The sequence below is a fragment of the Dermacentor variabilis genome, chromosome 6 (assembly GCF_050947875.1).
Source record: "Dermacentor variabilis isolate Ectoservices chromosome 6, ASM5094787v1, whole genome shotgun sequence".
Taxonomy (NCBI): domain Eukaryota; kingdom Metazoa; phylum Arthropoda; class Arachnida; order Ixodida; family Ixodidae; genus Dermacentor; species Dermacentor variabilis.
This window is the reverse complement of record NC_134573.1, coordinates 41,529,761-41,545,996: the sequence shown is the minus strand read 5'-3', so window position 1 is coordinate 41,545,996 and position 16,236 is coordinate 41,529,761.

The following is a 16,236-nucleotide window of genomic DNA, read 5'->3' as shown; positions in this document are numbered from 1 at the left end:
TTCATGAAAGGGGAGAGCATTTGTCGCGCGTAACATCTCGTCGGCAACAATCTGCTGCACAGAATCCCATGAGCTTTCGTATGCATCGGTCACCATCCCACAAACTGGCTGTAGTAAAACGTCAATGTAAAACGCATTTGATTTTCTAACGAAAACACTTGTTCCCTCTTGTCCACTAATTCTCTTCACTTGATGCCTAGTGTTATAATATCATAATGAACACCATGAGAATCAGTGTGGTGCATAATTATTGTGTGTATGGTGGAGAGGTGGGGCGGGGAGTACAATATATTTAGCAGTTTTCCCGGATGACTTGAATCAGTTTTCTGGGACACTGTTTGCTTCTTTCACTCATTGTTGCCAAAATTCACTTTCGTTGTGGTAACAAATACAATGTAGTTTTCTAGCGCTCCTGCCAACACTATAATGGTTCGGCATCTTTGTTGAAAAAGAAGACGAGGTAATGGTTCGCCAGGAGCTAAGGTACATTTAGCTTAGAAAATTACATTTTGAGATTACAAATGGGGATATTACTGCTGGATTAAGACCCACCCATAACATTTTCTGGAATTATAATAACGCTGAAACTTTGAACAGCATTTGTACTTAGTCGTTTAAAAAAGACCCATTTTCTTGTTCAAGTAAGACAAACTTACACAGGAAGACAGAAACTTCGAGCCATCAACTGTGCCCAACGTTTCGCAATCTTGCACCTAGTTATCGTATGTGGCACCCCATTTCTTTTGCAGACTGTTCTTTGCTGTTTTATGCTCATAACCAGTTGAATTTCGATGTTCTTATTTTGTAATATTTGGTCAATATATTTCTTCTTCATCAACTTTCAACAAAATGTGTATTCATAATGTGCCTTCACTTACCATTTCCACAGATCTTAACCAGATGCATCTTGATACGAAATTTATTTTCCTTAATTCTTGGTTGCTTTCTTCCAAATGTAAAAACAGTTTATCTTAATTCCCATATTGACTTCTGCGAGGACTAGGTCTTCTCGATCAATGAGTGCTTACATGTGTACATCATTTTCTGTTTTGGTCAGCCCTACTCCTTGCACGAACTGACAACAGTGCCCCTGCCCGCTATGTCACGATCACCACTGCTAAGCACACCCTTCCTGCCTTTAACACTTTGGATTCTCTTGACCTATAATTTGCACCAGCTTTTCCTCCCCCAACGAAGGGGCCAGTGAGCTACGCACAAAAAGCTGCCAAGGAACACAGTTGCCACTCTGATGACAAGCAACTTTGCTGAAATCTCGGTTTCAGCAACATCCCTTGTTCCAAGAATGTTGGCATATGCACATGTTTTTCTAACGCATAAGTTACTCCTTTGTTGTGTTCTGGGATTGTCTTTTCTTGCCGCTTTATTTAGGATGGAAATTCACGAATACTACTTGTTTCTCATAACAGTGGCAAGTTTATCTTTGCAAGGGGTTTGGGGTCAAGAACAACTTTCACCAGGAAAGAGGGCAAGTCGAGTGATTGAAGCAAATGAAGTTGCTTCTCTGATGTGAGAGACTCGAGGACTGTAATTGTGCACTTGTTTGTATATATGCTATGCCGTTCATTCCTATATTAAAGGGCACAGTGTTTTAGTGTGTTGGCAAGACAATTTTCTCAATGGTGACCTCTTGCTTCTACTATCAGCAGCGTTCATGACATTTTCATTCAAGGATATGTACTATCGTGGACAAAAGCACCCTGGAAGTGCGAGCATCAACCAAATTGCATTTGGGCGTTCAAGACCGCTGGAAACAGAAGGTCACGTATGCACGTTCCGAACGCAGATGTTAACGCGGCCGATCCCAGCTTATAGCGCACCAATAAAATTCGGTCGACGCTCGCGCATCCTAGGCATTTTTGTCGCGCATAGTACATTCTCAAAACAATGAATATGCTCTGTAAGGCAAAATACGGGAAGCACCTGTACTTTAACGGTTATAATACAGATTCAGCATACAGTGTGTTCCGTTTTCCAAATACGAGAAGCAACTGTACTTTAACGGTTGTACTACAGATTCAGCATACAGTGTCTTCCGTTTTCTAGATGGAAAAGCACTTGTATTTTGTATTACTGTCTCTCTTTTACGGCTCTTCGTTCCACGGAAGTGCCCGTTCTTTATTTACGGAAAAGCGATCGGTCGCAAATCACCAGCGCACTTATCGTAAAACCAGAAAATTTCTTTTTGCAGTGTCGCATGACTGGGCGATTCCACTCGGCCGAGCGATACGATTGGCTACCCATGCAGCATGACCCCATGCAACAAACATGTCGCTTCATTAAACTAATTTTTAATACCATGCATAGACATGGTACTCTTTGTAACCTTAAAAAAAATTAGGTATTGAGGGCACATAGGTATTCAGGACACAAGTTCGCCCAATAAAACGATCGTTTCGTTAATCCCAGTTTTGCTGCCATCTTAACCGTCACTACCACGTGACATTATTAATAATATTGTTTTATGGCGCAAGTGCTACAACGGCCAAAGAAAGCCAGTGACGATGTTTATTAACTGCTTTTATTAGTGAACTTTTTAATCATTGCTTGAATCGCGAACATGTCAATTACAAATTAGCAGGGCACCTTAAATAATATCCGAGTCAAGCATTTATTTGGGCTCAAGAAAGCCTGGTTGTATTATCAAAGAAAAAGGAAAAGGCCACGGAATGCACGAAATATGAAATAGATACGCGCTGGCGCTCCCCTACTCGAGCGCTCCCAAGCAACGTTTGAGATATAGCATTACTATGTTACTCTATGGATATACGGCAGCATTTGTTTATCGCTGCATCGTGCAAGGCTGTATGTAGGACAGCTCGAGCAGTTTCGCGACCGAACTAATGTGGTGCAATAAGCGTCAGCCTCTGCGGATGCAAGGATGTTGTGCTGAATGATGAGGCACTCGGGATAGCTTTAGCATTCGTGCATCACGAAACAAAGCTACAAAAGAAATGCAGTCAATGTTAAAAAAAACAGTGTCCAAAGGAGCACGAAAAAAGAAAGAAAGGTAGCTCAGCTCTCGGAATAACAGAAAAGTGCTACTCAGGAGTTTATTCCAATAAAAGATAAACCAAAAGCAAGTGTATCAGCCACCCACAAAAAAACATCCAAAGGTGCAACCTGTTTAACCATTTCCAATTCCTATCTCCAACTCCGTCGAATAGCTGTTCCACATGCCGCGCTTTTCAGCAAGCTACACAGCGCATCCCTCGCTCAGTGACCGCCGCGACGTCGTGGGTACTCTGCGACAGGGTTCCAACAAGTTGGTCGCGCCGTCGCTAAGTCGTAGCGATCGGCGCGATTTGGGAGGGGCAATGTTTGTGACGAAACAAAGCGCCTTTAAAATAGGCGCTTTCCCCTTTTACCACGCGTTGACCAATGTCTCGGGCCAGTTTCAGTTACCTTGTAACAGGGCGTGCCCACCAGCGCTTCATAAACATTGTTCTTTGCTTCCGCTTGCACAATTCGTTTAAAAGGAGAAGCTGCACGCTATCCAGGTCGGGAGAAGGGCGGCGCGCTTCAATATAAGGCACGTACCAACTCGATCGCCACCGTCTCCAACCTCTTCATCGCTACAAATTGTGCCAGCTGCTTATACGTGCACACTCAATAGTACCTTGTTCTTATTCGAAAGCAAATACTCATCCAGACAAAAAGTTGCGGTTCCCATAGTAACAACGTAACAAGAATGTACTAAACTGAACCACCCCACCAACGCCGCACAAGCCACACGCTCATACTTGCGGTGTTGTGCAGTGTCTCATTCACCGCGTCTGGTAGTTATCGCAAAGTCCCAACGCTTTTAAACGTTAAAAATGGTGTACTTACTATATCATCGAACAATAATAGCAAAATGCGAATATTTGATTAGTTTTCATCTTCTTTTTATTTAACGAAGCAAGCAGGTGTACCTCTTGTGCAGGGGGCAACCTTGCGCATCGCTGCGATGGAAATTGCCCTGCCGCAAACGCATGGGAAAGCTATCAGCGAAAATCGCTCTGCGGTGTGCGCGGCAGAATAAATTCTTTTGCTCCTGTCGCGTCATGTCAAACAGCCTAAAGATGCCAATCAAAGCAGTTTTTTACCTATCTCTAACTTATCGCAAGATTTTTTTATGTAAGACTACGGTGACATCATAAAGGTGCGTTAAACAAGGACGTTTTGCGCCACTTTTGAGCGGTTGTTTTCCGCTGACATTTATAGCACGTGCGCAACAAGTCACCGTCTGAAGCAATACAGTACTTGCTTATTTCCAACGCTTGCGCTGTTGCAGCTGCGACCAACGACGTTGGAATCTCGTGGCAGGCTCGGCTTATTTTTGCCTTTAGGAATTCCGATGTGGTGGTTGCGCGGCTATACACGCGATTTTTCACGTATCCCCGCAAGAACAAGTCCAGCAGTGTCATGTCCGGCCAACTTGCAGGCCAGGGTACAGGTTCGTGTCAGCCAATACACTGTCCAGCAAAAAATTTGTCGAGCCACGCTCGAGATTGACAACTACTATGCGAAGGGGCACCATCGTGTTGAACCAGATGCTCTGAAGGTGCGCAATTGGACGGACCCCGCTCAAGGGGCCCTCGAGGAAGTCGTTGTCATAGCGTTGCGTCGTTAATGTGTTCTCAAAAAAGATTGCTCGGACGATCTTGCCATCAACAATGCCGCACCACATATTAAACAACCACTGGTATTGGTGTCGTGTTTGTGGCAGCCAGTGGAGATTCCTATCGCTCCTGAAGCTCTTGTTGTGAAGAATAACTTTATGTTTCTGGAGAAATTGACCTCATCCTTCCAAAGCACTTGAGTGAGAATGTCCGGTTCTTCTTCGGATATTGTGAAAGCCCAATTGGCAAAGTCATGTCTGTTTTGAAGATCTCGGTCCTCAAGTTTTTGACCATGACATACATGGCACTGGTGCATATAACTTTTAACAAAAAAATCATCCACGCTGATTACCTTGAGGTTCCAGACTCTGCACTGGCCTAGCGCACACTAACTACTATGATGATAAAATTTTAAAAGCACTTCTTGTTGGGCCAGTTGGTAGCTGTTCATTAAAGCATATGAAGACGCCAAATAAACCGACGCACACAAGAGAAGAGAACGAGACAGAGCGCCATTCGCAACTGTTTTATTTACAGAACGCAGGCACATATATACCGTCAGTCAACACATGCGCACAGACCAATCATTCATTCACGCATCTTATCAAACATTCATGGTGCACAACGCTCAAGATGCCTCATGTCGGCCTTATATAATGATATCGAAGTTTCGTTAACGCACAAGCTGCCTTTATTCCCTATGTGATAGGCTTCAACCAGTTCCCTTGCTCTAGTATCTTTACTTCGGTCAAGAATCCGCACATCTGAAAAACGTGGTTCACAAGAGCGTGAGGGACAGGTCCCGATGTGCTTAGGCAAATTTGGGACCTCTTTCATTTGCTCAACATTGCTTTCATGCTCCCTGACATGAAAACAAGGCTTAAGAACTGAAAAAGGCTGTGGAACCAAACATGGGCGACCTTTCATGAAGTGTCCCGAGGGGTTGTCTACGATATCCCCTTTTCGCGCGGTCGTTCCTATAAAGGTCAGACCGGGCGCTGCGTTAATGAGCGTGTCTTTCTATCAAGATTTGTCCTAAAGTTCCCGAGAGCAAAACTTACCTCGGAAAAGGCACTGCTGATGGTGCTTTTGGCGTCGTTTAAATTTGTTCATTGATTGTTTAGCTCTTCATACACAGTTGCTTTCTCACAAACGGTAATATCCGGGGCCATTGAGTTTATTGACGAAGTTACACGCAAGTGGTGTTTACTGGTTTAATGAGCAACTATTGGCAATGGTTGGCCTGAGCGAACGGGCATGAAACCTAAACAAAGATTACCGGTGCCTGGTTCTTAATGAAGTTTTCGTCACGATAATTTTCTTTCGCAGAATGCGATGAACAAGGCAAACAATCGTGATGCACTCCTCCGAGCGAAAGTATAAAGAGTAGGGATCCTATGATATCGCCCATATTTACATCCGCCTTTGGATGTAACCTTATTCTAAGAACTGCAGAACTATTTTGGCATCGCGAACCTTTTAGTAAACTCACCAATTTGAGTTCGTGCAACTGAATTACGAACAAAACCAAGGTTTGTTTTCGAGCTTGTTGAAGATAAACCGTTGCTCGCGGGGTATCATGTTATGTAAATAACGTCGTATAAATTTGACACTTTAGCTAGAACAGAGCGCTAAGGCTCAGCATTGAAAAAGTCGGTTGAGTCTCCTGGTAATGTCACTGAGCCTCGTTTTACCGAATCGATGTCTCTTTTATATGCATTAAATGTGTCACAGTCCAGCCGCCTGCCGTGCAGGTATATCGTGAGCTTTATAGGAGGGGTGAGGTGTTCCACGGTTCGCAATAAACGGCATTCTGACACACGCTAGTTACAAAAAATGTGATTGCGCCTTCTTTCAGCGTGTCCCCAACCAAACTTGTGAACCACAGAGCCAAGCACAATCCTCGACCAACTCCATAATCGAGACCAAACCATTAAATGCAGCAAAAATGTTTCCTGTCATTTATCTAGTATTACATTGATGCGTGTACTTGTTTATGTTTTTGGGGTGACCGCTATTCAGCATCTAACAAGCGTTAACTTTCAGCGCAGGAAGCGCCGCTACGCATCGCATATTTCTCGAATGTTATAGATGGTTCTATCTGCTGCATGTTGTCATCGAAGCTTCTGTAATCTGATTGTATGTGCGAGGTGAATTGTTTAGAACTTTCTGGAAGACCCGTGAGTACCAGCATTTACTAAGAAACATGCTGGAACCTTCGATGACTCATGCATAAATCCCGATGCGCTGGTCCGGCAGGTCACATTTCGGCGATCGTCGACCGTGTCCGCCGCTATCGATGTGTTTTGAGGGTAACTTACTTTTGTGGACACAACTTCGCCCAATAAAAGTTAGTTTCAACGTTCACAGACTTCCCGCTGTATTATTCACCCTCACTACTACGTGATAAGATAATGTAGGATAGTAATAAACTTTATTTGTGCAACAGTTATTGCTGTTGGCAGCCGGGGCTTGGCTGCCAGGGTTCTATCGCCAGAGGAAAGTCTTCCGAGATCCTCGGCAATGGCCCTGTACCGCTGGACGACCCACTCCTAGTGTTCGAGTGCCTCGCTCCGGAGGGCGGTTTGACATCTCTCTTGGGTTTCTTGAACGCTCTAATGTTGTCCTATCCTACAAGCACACACACTCTTAGACAAAGCGGTTTCAAAATAAAACTATTCTGGCCCTTTACTTCTGTATTTAAACTTGACCAACATGAAAGGAAACTGCAGTGCTGATTAAAGGATGCCAGTTTGTTTTTTAGGATTCGGTGCCATTAGAGTTTAATTTACCTAGAAAATAGTCATGTTTTACTACAGCGAAGCTGCTAGCATTTCGGTGGTTTTTCCTGTCCGTGCGTGAGCAAAAATTATTAACATTAGCAATGGCTCATGCATCCCAAAGCAAGCAATAAATGCAATGAAGCGGATGCAAGCAATCAGTAATGTGAAAGGAACAGTACATACATTCATTGGAATCACGCATACAACGTGCAGAACAAAGTGCGCTTCAACAAAAGCTCAAAAGAGGCAGCGATCATCATCAGCAAAGGCTCATAGCTCCGTAAGCAAAACAAAATGCAATATTTGAAATAGCAAATGCAAATGCTATGGCTGATATTTTCGTATGCGAGCAAAAATACAATGGCTCATAAACCTGTAAGGCAGAGTCTACAAGCGCCCAGTAAAGTGAAGCGAAGAGTGCATACATTCATTGAAACCACACATACAACGAACAGAATAGCACTTGTTTCGATAAAGAACCAGCTGAAAACTATATCCCAACCATCAAAGATGCCGTGCAAGCCTACTTCCACAATTGTAGTGCTGGTTTTGAGGCAGCTCCGCGGAACATCCACTTCCGCATGGCCGTGATAGTGAGTCGATGTTATGTTACTAGAAGTCACCAAACTCGCTTAGCATGCGAGAGGTACTGGGATCGATACCCAGCACATGCACGATTTTTTTTCGCAATGGAAAGAAAAGAATAACAATATTTCTTTCAAACCGCCTGTGTTTTCGGTTGTGAGAATGTACGCTCATTTGCGCAGCTCGGGTGAAATGCAATATTGCCCCTTTATATGCCCTCGCCAGAATAGCTTTCTGCATTTTTGTGCGCTTGGTTAAAAGTAAAGTTAAGGTAAGCGTGCTTAGTGCAAATAGTTCGCTGTATTAGATGTGCTTCATGCACTGTAAACGTTTATCCAGACATTTTTTCCAAGCCTTCGGTGAGATATTGCAGAAATAACCAACCAAGCACTCCGTACAGAGCGGTAACCAGAGAAGCTGAAACGTCCCACCCCGGTGTCTGTCACTGGGTTAATCCCGATGGTTCAATAAACGACTGCTCGGTAGGCTGGCTGCCGGATCCTCGGTATGCAGTTTCTTCTTGTGCTCAGCTGCACGAGCTTGTTTTTTATTAATAATATGATATAAGGAGACGTTGACGCACAATTTAGGCGCCAGCTACTCCTTAGCACTTGAATGGGTCCAACCTACAACATGCAGAGTTCAAGATTACGTGTCAAACAACCTTCTGAAGCAAGCACCAGAAGTGGCCAAACAACGTGTTTTAAGTAACACCATGACGTTAAAAAAAATACGTGGTACATACAAGATACATCTAGAATAACTCCACAGGACTGTACAAGAAAGTTTCAAAATTACAAATAACAATGTCACCAATTATACAGTTTCTAGTCAGTGGGCGGCGCATACATCGTGCGAATACAAATAATAATCAAATAAATTTACAGTGTGTAATCAGTGCGTGGTGCATAAATCGTGTAAATGCATTATCACATTCCTTAAGAACAGAACAGGCAATATGACATAATCCACAAACACACTTCTATATACAGCGAAACTGAAATAAAAGGAATATCAAAAGCGTTAATAACTGCCAACAATGCCGCTGTGTTGGAGAAAAAGTCAGGGCTTTTAAGTGTTTCTTCTGCAAGGCTGTTGTTGGCCAAAAGACCGAAAGTTTCTTTGAAGGTCTTCGATCTATTTAACGTGGCGTCTTGCAGCGTTCTGTCGTGGGCAATCTAGAAGGAGGTGATGTAGATCTTGATCTACAAATCCACAGTCACATTCAGGGGTTTCCGCACGGCCAATGCTATGTAAGAAATGTTTCATTCACGCACATGCGAGCCTCACTCCACGAATAAGACTTTCCATAAATTCTGTCCCATGACAATGGAAATCTCAATTCAATAATCGAATCCATATGATACAAGTCACAGCTCTTAGAATTCTGGCAAACCAAGTATTCCTACACATTTTCAAGGACCTTACCCTTATAACGCAGCGTAATTCATTCTTTGATATTGGGAGGGAACCACATCGCCTTTGAGGTGAGCTTGACGTGCTGTTTCATTGGCTGCTGTCTTGCCCGAGATGTTGCATTGCCCTGGTATCCATTAAAATGCTATTTCATGCTTCACTTGGCTTGCCTTTGTGGGGTCTTTAAGTGTTTCGTATAATATGCTGTCACTGTGTTTTTTTTTTTCCTTTTCTGCTGTAGAGGGATGTTAGTGCCGCCTGTTAATTGCTTAAAATTACCCATTTTTGCACATCTCTTTTTGAAGTTATCAATTTTATCGCACGTAGCATTGCAAATTGTTCAGCCCTTTAGGGATGAAGTAGCGCACGCTAACTTAAATGATTCTTGTTTATTGAGATGCGGTATAATGAATCTGGAAGTTGAAAAGGTTGCTGCACTGGAGCCACCTCATTAGGCTTGTCTGTATCCTGAATATCGCATATATAGCTGGTGAAGTACTAGTTGTTGAGCAGCTTGAATGAACCTGTCTCGTTTTCTTAATATCCCGTCTACCGGCAATCCGATTTTGGGAAGTGTAAGCAGCAATGGAGGATATTCGGTGTCTGAGTTCCAAAATTTAGTGCTTGGCAATATATGAAAATTTTCTTGAATTTCTTTATGAACATCGCTTCTACCTCGTTTCGTTATGTCTAGAGCCAATGGGAGGCTTTTAGGCTGCGTTTGAAGAGAAAACAATGTCGACATGTTTCTGTAGTTCTCATAACTGGAAACGGTAACAGCCGCGCCTCAACTATGACAAGAAAGCTAGAAGTCGCTCGTGGAACTCCTAGACATATGCGTAGTTCTCTAGCTAAAAGTATTTAAAGTCGCTCTTCGGATGCGTAGTAAAGTCCGTGCAAGATGGGCGCACAATACGCAATTTTTGTCGTATTAATGCACAGTAAACAGTCAGAATGAACGACGCTGATCCACCGAATGATGTGCCTGCAAGTGTGTGAAGTACACTCGCTATCGCATTGATCTCGTTTTCGAGTTTTTTATACGAGGTGCGCAGTATTGCTGCCTATTAAGAATTATTCCAAGAAATTGATGCTGTGTGACAATCATTAGAGGTTGTCCTTCCAGATTAAGGGTGAAAGTTTTTAACTGGCTCTGAACGAAGGTCAATGCAGCTTTCTTTGCATGTAATAGAACGATTTCTCTCTCTCTCTTTCTCTATCCCAATAATGGTTAATAATATTTTTGCCATCTTGCAATGTCATCCGAAGTAAGTGAACATTAGTCCCAGATGACAAAATGCACACATAATCTGCATACAGTGAGAACCTTAACTGTGATGACAGTCCTCTTGTTAAATCAGCCTGTTGTTGTGGCCGGGCTGCAGCATTGGAACAACGTGGACGAGCTCGCTCCCGCTTCTGGCCGCGGCGTTGCTGATCGAAGGCTGTCTGCTCCTGAGGACTACGTATGACACGTGCCGTACCCATTTCGGAGCCGAAGATAAACTGCTTCGCCCGCGCTCGGATGCGACAAAGGGCAACGACCTCACTACTGGCGCAACTCATCCAGCACCACCAAGATATAATCTAATCAGGATGCTCCTCATTAGGCAACAGTGATTTTGACGTCATTGCTGTCATTACGCCAGCCTTGTAAATGGAAATTGCGAGCCAGGTAGCCTGACGTCATGGATCAAAGTAAACAGGCCTTGGGGTATCTAGGTGGCGTTGGATAATCGCGCTCCTCCGTTCGCTCTTTCTTCCCTCCATGCGCATGGGGTTACGCCCGATGAGTTTTGGGGCTACAGGCGACCGACACATGGATGTGCGGACAAACGGACGGACGAATTTGCTTCGGAACGAATTTCCGTCGGACGAATTTGCTTCGGAACTTCGCTCAATGTACCACACGTATCTTCTTTAAAAGAGGCCGCCCTCTTAAGGTTGATTGGTTACAAGATGGCCAAAGTGTCGACCTTATGTGTCCCCACCATAGTGCAGTGTTGTTTAACGCTACGCAACGACTACAGATCGACAACGCTTGAATGAAAGCGACGACCACGGCAGTGAACGCACGATTGAGATGAAACGACGACAGCGACATGACGACACCACATACCTGACTAGTGAGAAAAAAATTATTTTGCACATTCCCTAATTAAGGGCTATACGGGACTCGCTGGCTCTTTTGAACACTTATTGCACGTGCCACACGGCGCAGCCTATAGGAGCTATTTTGCCACAGCGTGTGGTGGAGTGAGCCAGTGTTCAAGAGAGTTGAAATTGGTGGGTGGATGATTATGCTCTCGTGCACAGGCTGTTTAGTTCATTTTGTCCTGTTTATGTTGTCATCCTTGCTCAACAAATGCTAACAGAGGAACGCTGGCTTCGATACATACACCAGAAGACAAATGAGGCAAATTTTTTACTGTTGGTTATTGTTCGTATTTTATGTGGTTTTATTATCACTAAAATTATTGTTGTTAGCTTGTGTTGCATTGTGTTTATTGTTCTTTGCGTTATTTTGTGAATTGTGTTCACGTTGAATATTTCGCGTTAGCTTAATGTGATAAACATTTCTTGAATGTACGTATTGATTGAATACCTGCCCTCGTTTTACTCGTTATAAGTTTTAATTTTATTACGTAGTTCTTTATATTAACTCTCCTAATTAGTGTATTCCCCCAGTGTACATTGGTATGAATCCGATCTGGAAACCTGCTGTCATGCATGTACATGAGCCCTCAGGGATTTCATGTAGTTTTCAACCACTTTTCACCTGATGGAGCCCCGAATGCTGTTGTAAATAACGAGAGAGAGAGAGAAACTAATAGGAATCCATAAGGAGGTTAACCAAGGAAGTGCCGGGTTGGCTAACCTAAACTTGGGGATTGGGAAAAGGGATTTACAGATAAAAAGACAAAATAAAACGTATTCGTCAGTCAATGAAAGCCAGTCGCAGAAGAATTTGCACTGTCACAAGCATTCATGCAATCCGGGCACGTACCCAGGGGGTGGGGGCGGGGTGCGCCCGGGGCGCCCGCTTCTATCCCCTGCTCTATCCGCCCACGCCACCACTCCTCATACAGAATCCTAAAGCGCCGAAAAAACAATCAACTCGGCGGTCAACCTTTTGCTGCCTTTTACAGCGAAAGCAGTGTATGATGACCTTCCGTAGTTTGTTTCGGCGTCCGTTAACAGGAAAAATTATCATGTGGGCCGATCCTGGTGATAGTGCAAAAAGGGTCGAAGATCAATGGCATATACCCCTGTGGACTTGGGAACCTAAAATGTGCCCTTCGGCATCTTCGGGACGGGCCCACGTATGGGGAGCGCTTAACGCCTGCCTCCCCACCACCGCGGGTCAGCCCAACATTGCACTACCTTCGGGATGGACCACGTATGCGGAGTGCTTAACGCCTGCTTTACCTTTGCCGCGAGTCGTCCCGGCGTTGTACTACTTTCGGGATTGGCCCACGTATGCGGGGCTTACCGCCTGCTTCACCTCCGCCGAGGGTCGGCCCGGTGTTGCACCACATTGGGGAGCGGCCCACGTATGGGGCCTATCTTCAGGAGCGGCCCGCGTATGCTTAGCGCCTGCTTCACCTTTGCCGCGGGTCGGCCCGGCATTGCACTAGTTTCGGGATTGGCCTACGTATGCGAGGGGCTTACCGCCTATTTCACCTCTGCCGAGCGTCGGTCCGGTGTTTCACGATCTTCGGGAGTGGCCCACGTATGGGGAGGGCTTAACGCCTGCTTCAGCTTTGCCGCGGGTCAGCCCGGCGTTGCACTACTTTCGGGATTGGCCCACGTATGCGGGGTGCTTACCGCCTGCTTCACCTCCGCCGAGGGTCGGCCCTGTGTCAGTGAGCTATGTGGGGTTCTCGTGTGAACGAAACTAGGCACCCGTGCCACAGTGCTTGCGCTTGCCAGACATTAATACCGCATGTGGGCCAACACGTTATACCCTATAGAGGTTATCGAGCTTTTTAATATATTATTAAGCCCATGCTTTTAGTGGCTAAAGCGAGATTGAAGCTATAGATTGACTCCGACACAATGGTAAGTCAGAGCCTATATATATATATATATATATGGCGTGTGTCGAGTGAGCCAAAGATACGGCACCTCAAAGCGGTGTGATCTAATGCTCACGGATTTCTCTAGCATTTGCTGCTAAATCTGCACCTATATTTTTGATCAAGGCCTGATAGTGAACAAGCATTTTAAGTGGAAGTGCCCATGGGATTGTGAAATGCAGTTCAGACAAGTCACATTGTGTGGAGTCAAGGCGAGTGGTTCGTGCAGAGCGACAGCGCTTCCGTCCACACAGCACTGAGCGGTGATCACCTTCTAGCGAAAATAGTCATTGCCGGAACGGAAACAAAACACCTGAGAAAAGAAAGAATTCGTCGATCCGGGTTCGAACCAGTGACGTATGGATGTCGGTGGCGGGCAAGACTCTTCAGTCCACCGCTCTACCAGCTAAGCAATCGACGGAAATAGCAACTTGGGTCTTTAAGACCATGCAGTGGCTGCCATCTGTGTGACCCAGTCAACTCGATGAAAGTGTGGCTAACTATCGGCGCGTAACCGGTTCAGTGGACATGCGACTTGTCCACTGAATATTCTCTGACGGTAACAAAGATGCTGTTGCAAAGGGCACTTGTGCATGTGCAGCCGATTTGTGAGGGGCTTTCCTTGCCGAAATGTTGTTTGTAGTTACACTCCTATGATGTCTAGAAAACAAGTCGACCATAACACTTGCCGCCATCTACAAACACCCCCTGTTGCCAGCTTCACAGTATAACTCAAAAGAATTGGAAGTGGGATTGCTCGGCTTCCACAAAACTTTTTTTCCGATGTCCGAATCAACAATGGATGAAAGTAGGCTGCGCATCTCTTGGCAAATACATCATTTCATTTTGCCAGTGCACCGGAGCGAGCGCTCTGCATGAGTTTAAAGCTAATGTTTGGAGGAGCGTCGGAGGGCAGCGGAGTAAACGCGCGCGGGAGAATCAAGAATCAGTCAAGAATCGTGCTTGATTTCGTGGTTCTTAAGTTTGGTTCGGGACCCGCTGAAAGCAGCCGCAATCACATTTTTCCTAACTACCCCGTGTCAGCAAGTCATTTATTGCGAAACGTTGAACCCCGCACGCCTCCTACATAGCTCACGACATACCTGCAGGACAGGCAGCTAGACTTTGACAAAACTGCTGAATAAAAAAAGAGACAAATTCGGTAAAGGGATGACTTCGTGACATTACCAGAAGGCCCAACCGACTTTTTCAATGCTGAGCGTAGGCACTCTGGTCGAGCTAAGGTGAGAAACTTATACGACGCAAGTGTCAAAACATGGTACCCCGTGAGCAAAACTAGATGGGTCACAGCTTTGGCGAAAATAAACTCAATTTGTTCGTAATACAGTCGCACAAACTTAAATTGATGTGTAGAATAAAAGCTTCGAAATGCCAAAATAGTAATACAGTCATTAATATCAGGTTACAATGAATAGTTGATATCAAAATCGGCTCTATCGCAGACTACCCACTCTATATACTTTGAGGAGAGTACATCACACTTATCGGTCTTGTTCATCATTTTCTTCGAAGGAAAACTGTTGCGACCAAAACTTCATTGCCATAGAGTGACATGTAATGTCTTCTTACGCTTCATGCCCGTTCGTTCAAGCCAACCACTGCCATTACTTAGTTGTGCATTAAAGGAGTAAGCACCGCTTGCGCATTACTTCATCATTAAACTAATTTGCCAAATATATGACCGTTCGTGAGAAAGCAACTGTGTATAAAGAGCGAAACAACAATCAATGGCCAAATTTAAACGAAGCCAAGAGCGCAAGCGGCAGTGCCTTTCGCAAGCTAAGTTTTCCTTTCGCCTACTTTTGGATCAATCTCTTTAGAACGACCTGCGTGACCGAAGATTAGAAGGACAAATCACTTCCTTTCCGAGACCGCAGGTTGGGCTAATCGATGACGCCAAGAACTCCGATGCAGCGCGTGTAGTAAAAATCCTGCGCCATCTGCAAATGAACGCACCATCCAAAAGAGCCCCTAGTTTTTTTCTATACACAGGGCACACAGGGTACATAGGGTACACATATGAGGAACTATTCAAGGAATAGCTCCTCATAGGTGTACATATGTGTACGTATGTGCGTCATATGTGTACATATAATTCTGTCACATATAATTCTCCGATTCATATAAACATTTTGTTCGTCTGGATAGTGTACACACCATGCTTTTTTATCTGATGCCTGCGTGAAACAACATAAGGTGTTTAGAAAAGGTCACTGCAGAAATTCTCGTAAGAGTTGGTTTCACTGCTCTGTGTATGTAAGCAATTCGAGGCCATATCACAATCTGCGTTGTTAGAAATATTCCTAGCCATAAGCAATCAAGAGGGATTAAAGTCTCCGAAAGCAGCTCCTCTTGAGATTTTCCGATGGGACCAGTGCTGGCGACGACGACGACGACGATGATGATGATGATATATTGGCATCCCATTAGAAACGGTGCAATGAAAAATAGTCACCTAACGGGCTTCATTTTATCCGGTATGCTAACGATGTTTTTTTTTTCATTTGAGCATTTTGTGCACATCTCCTTCTTTTCTTTCCCTTCCTTAGAACTTCTACAGCCTATATACATTGTACCGCTACCTACGCCTGTTACGTATCCTGTCCTATAAATCTCCTCCCTGTTCTCTTTCGCCAAGGCTCTAAGCGTCTCTGCTTACTGGTGGATGCTTCCATATACTGTAAATCCAAGCACTTCGTGTATGTAACATACGGGTCTCGCTGGTGAATA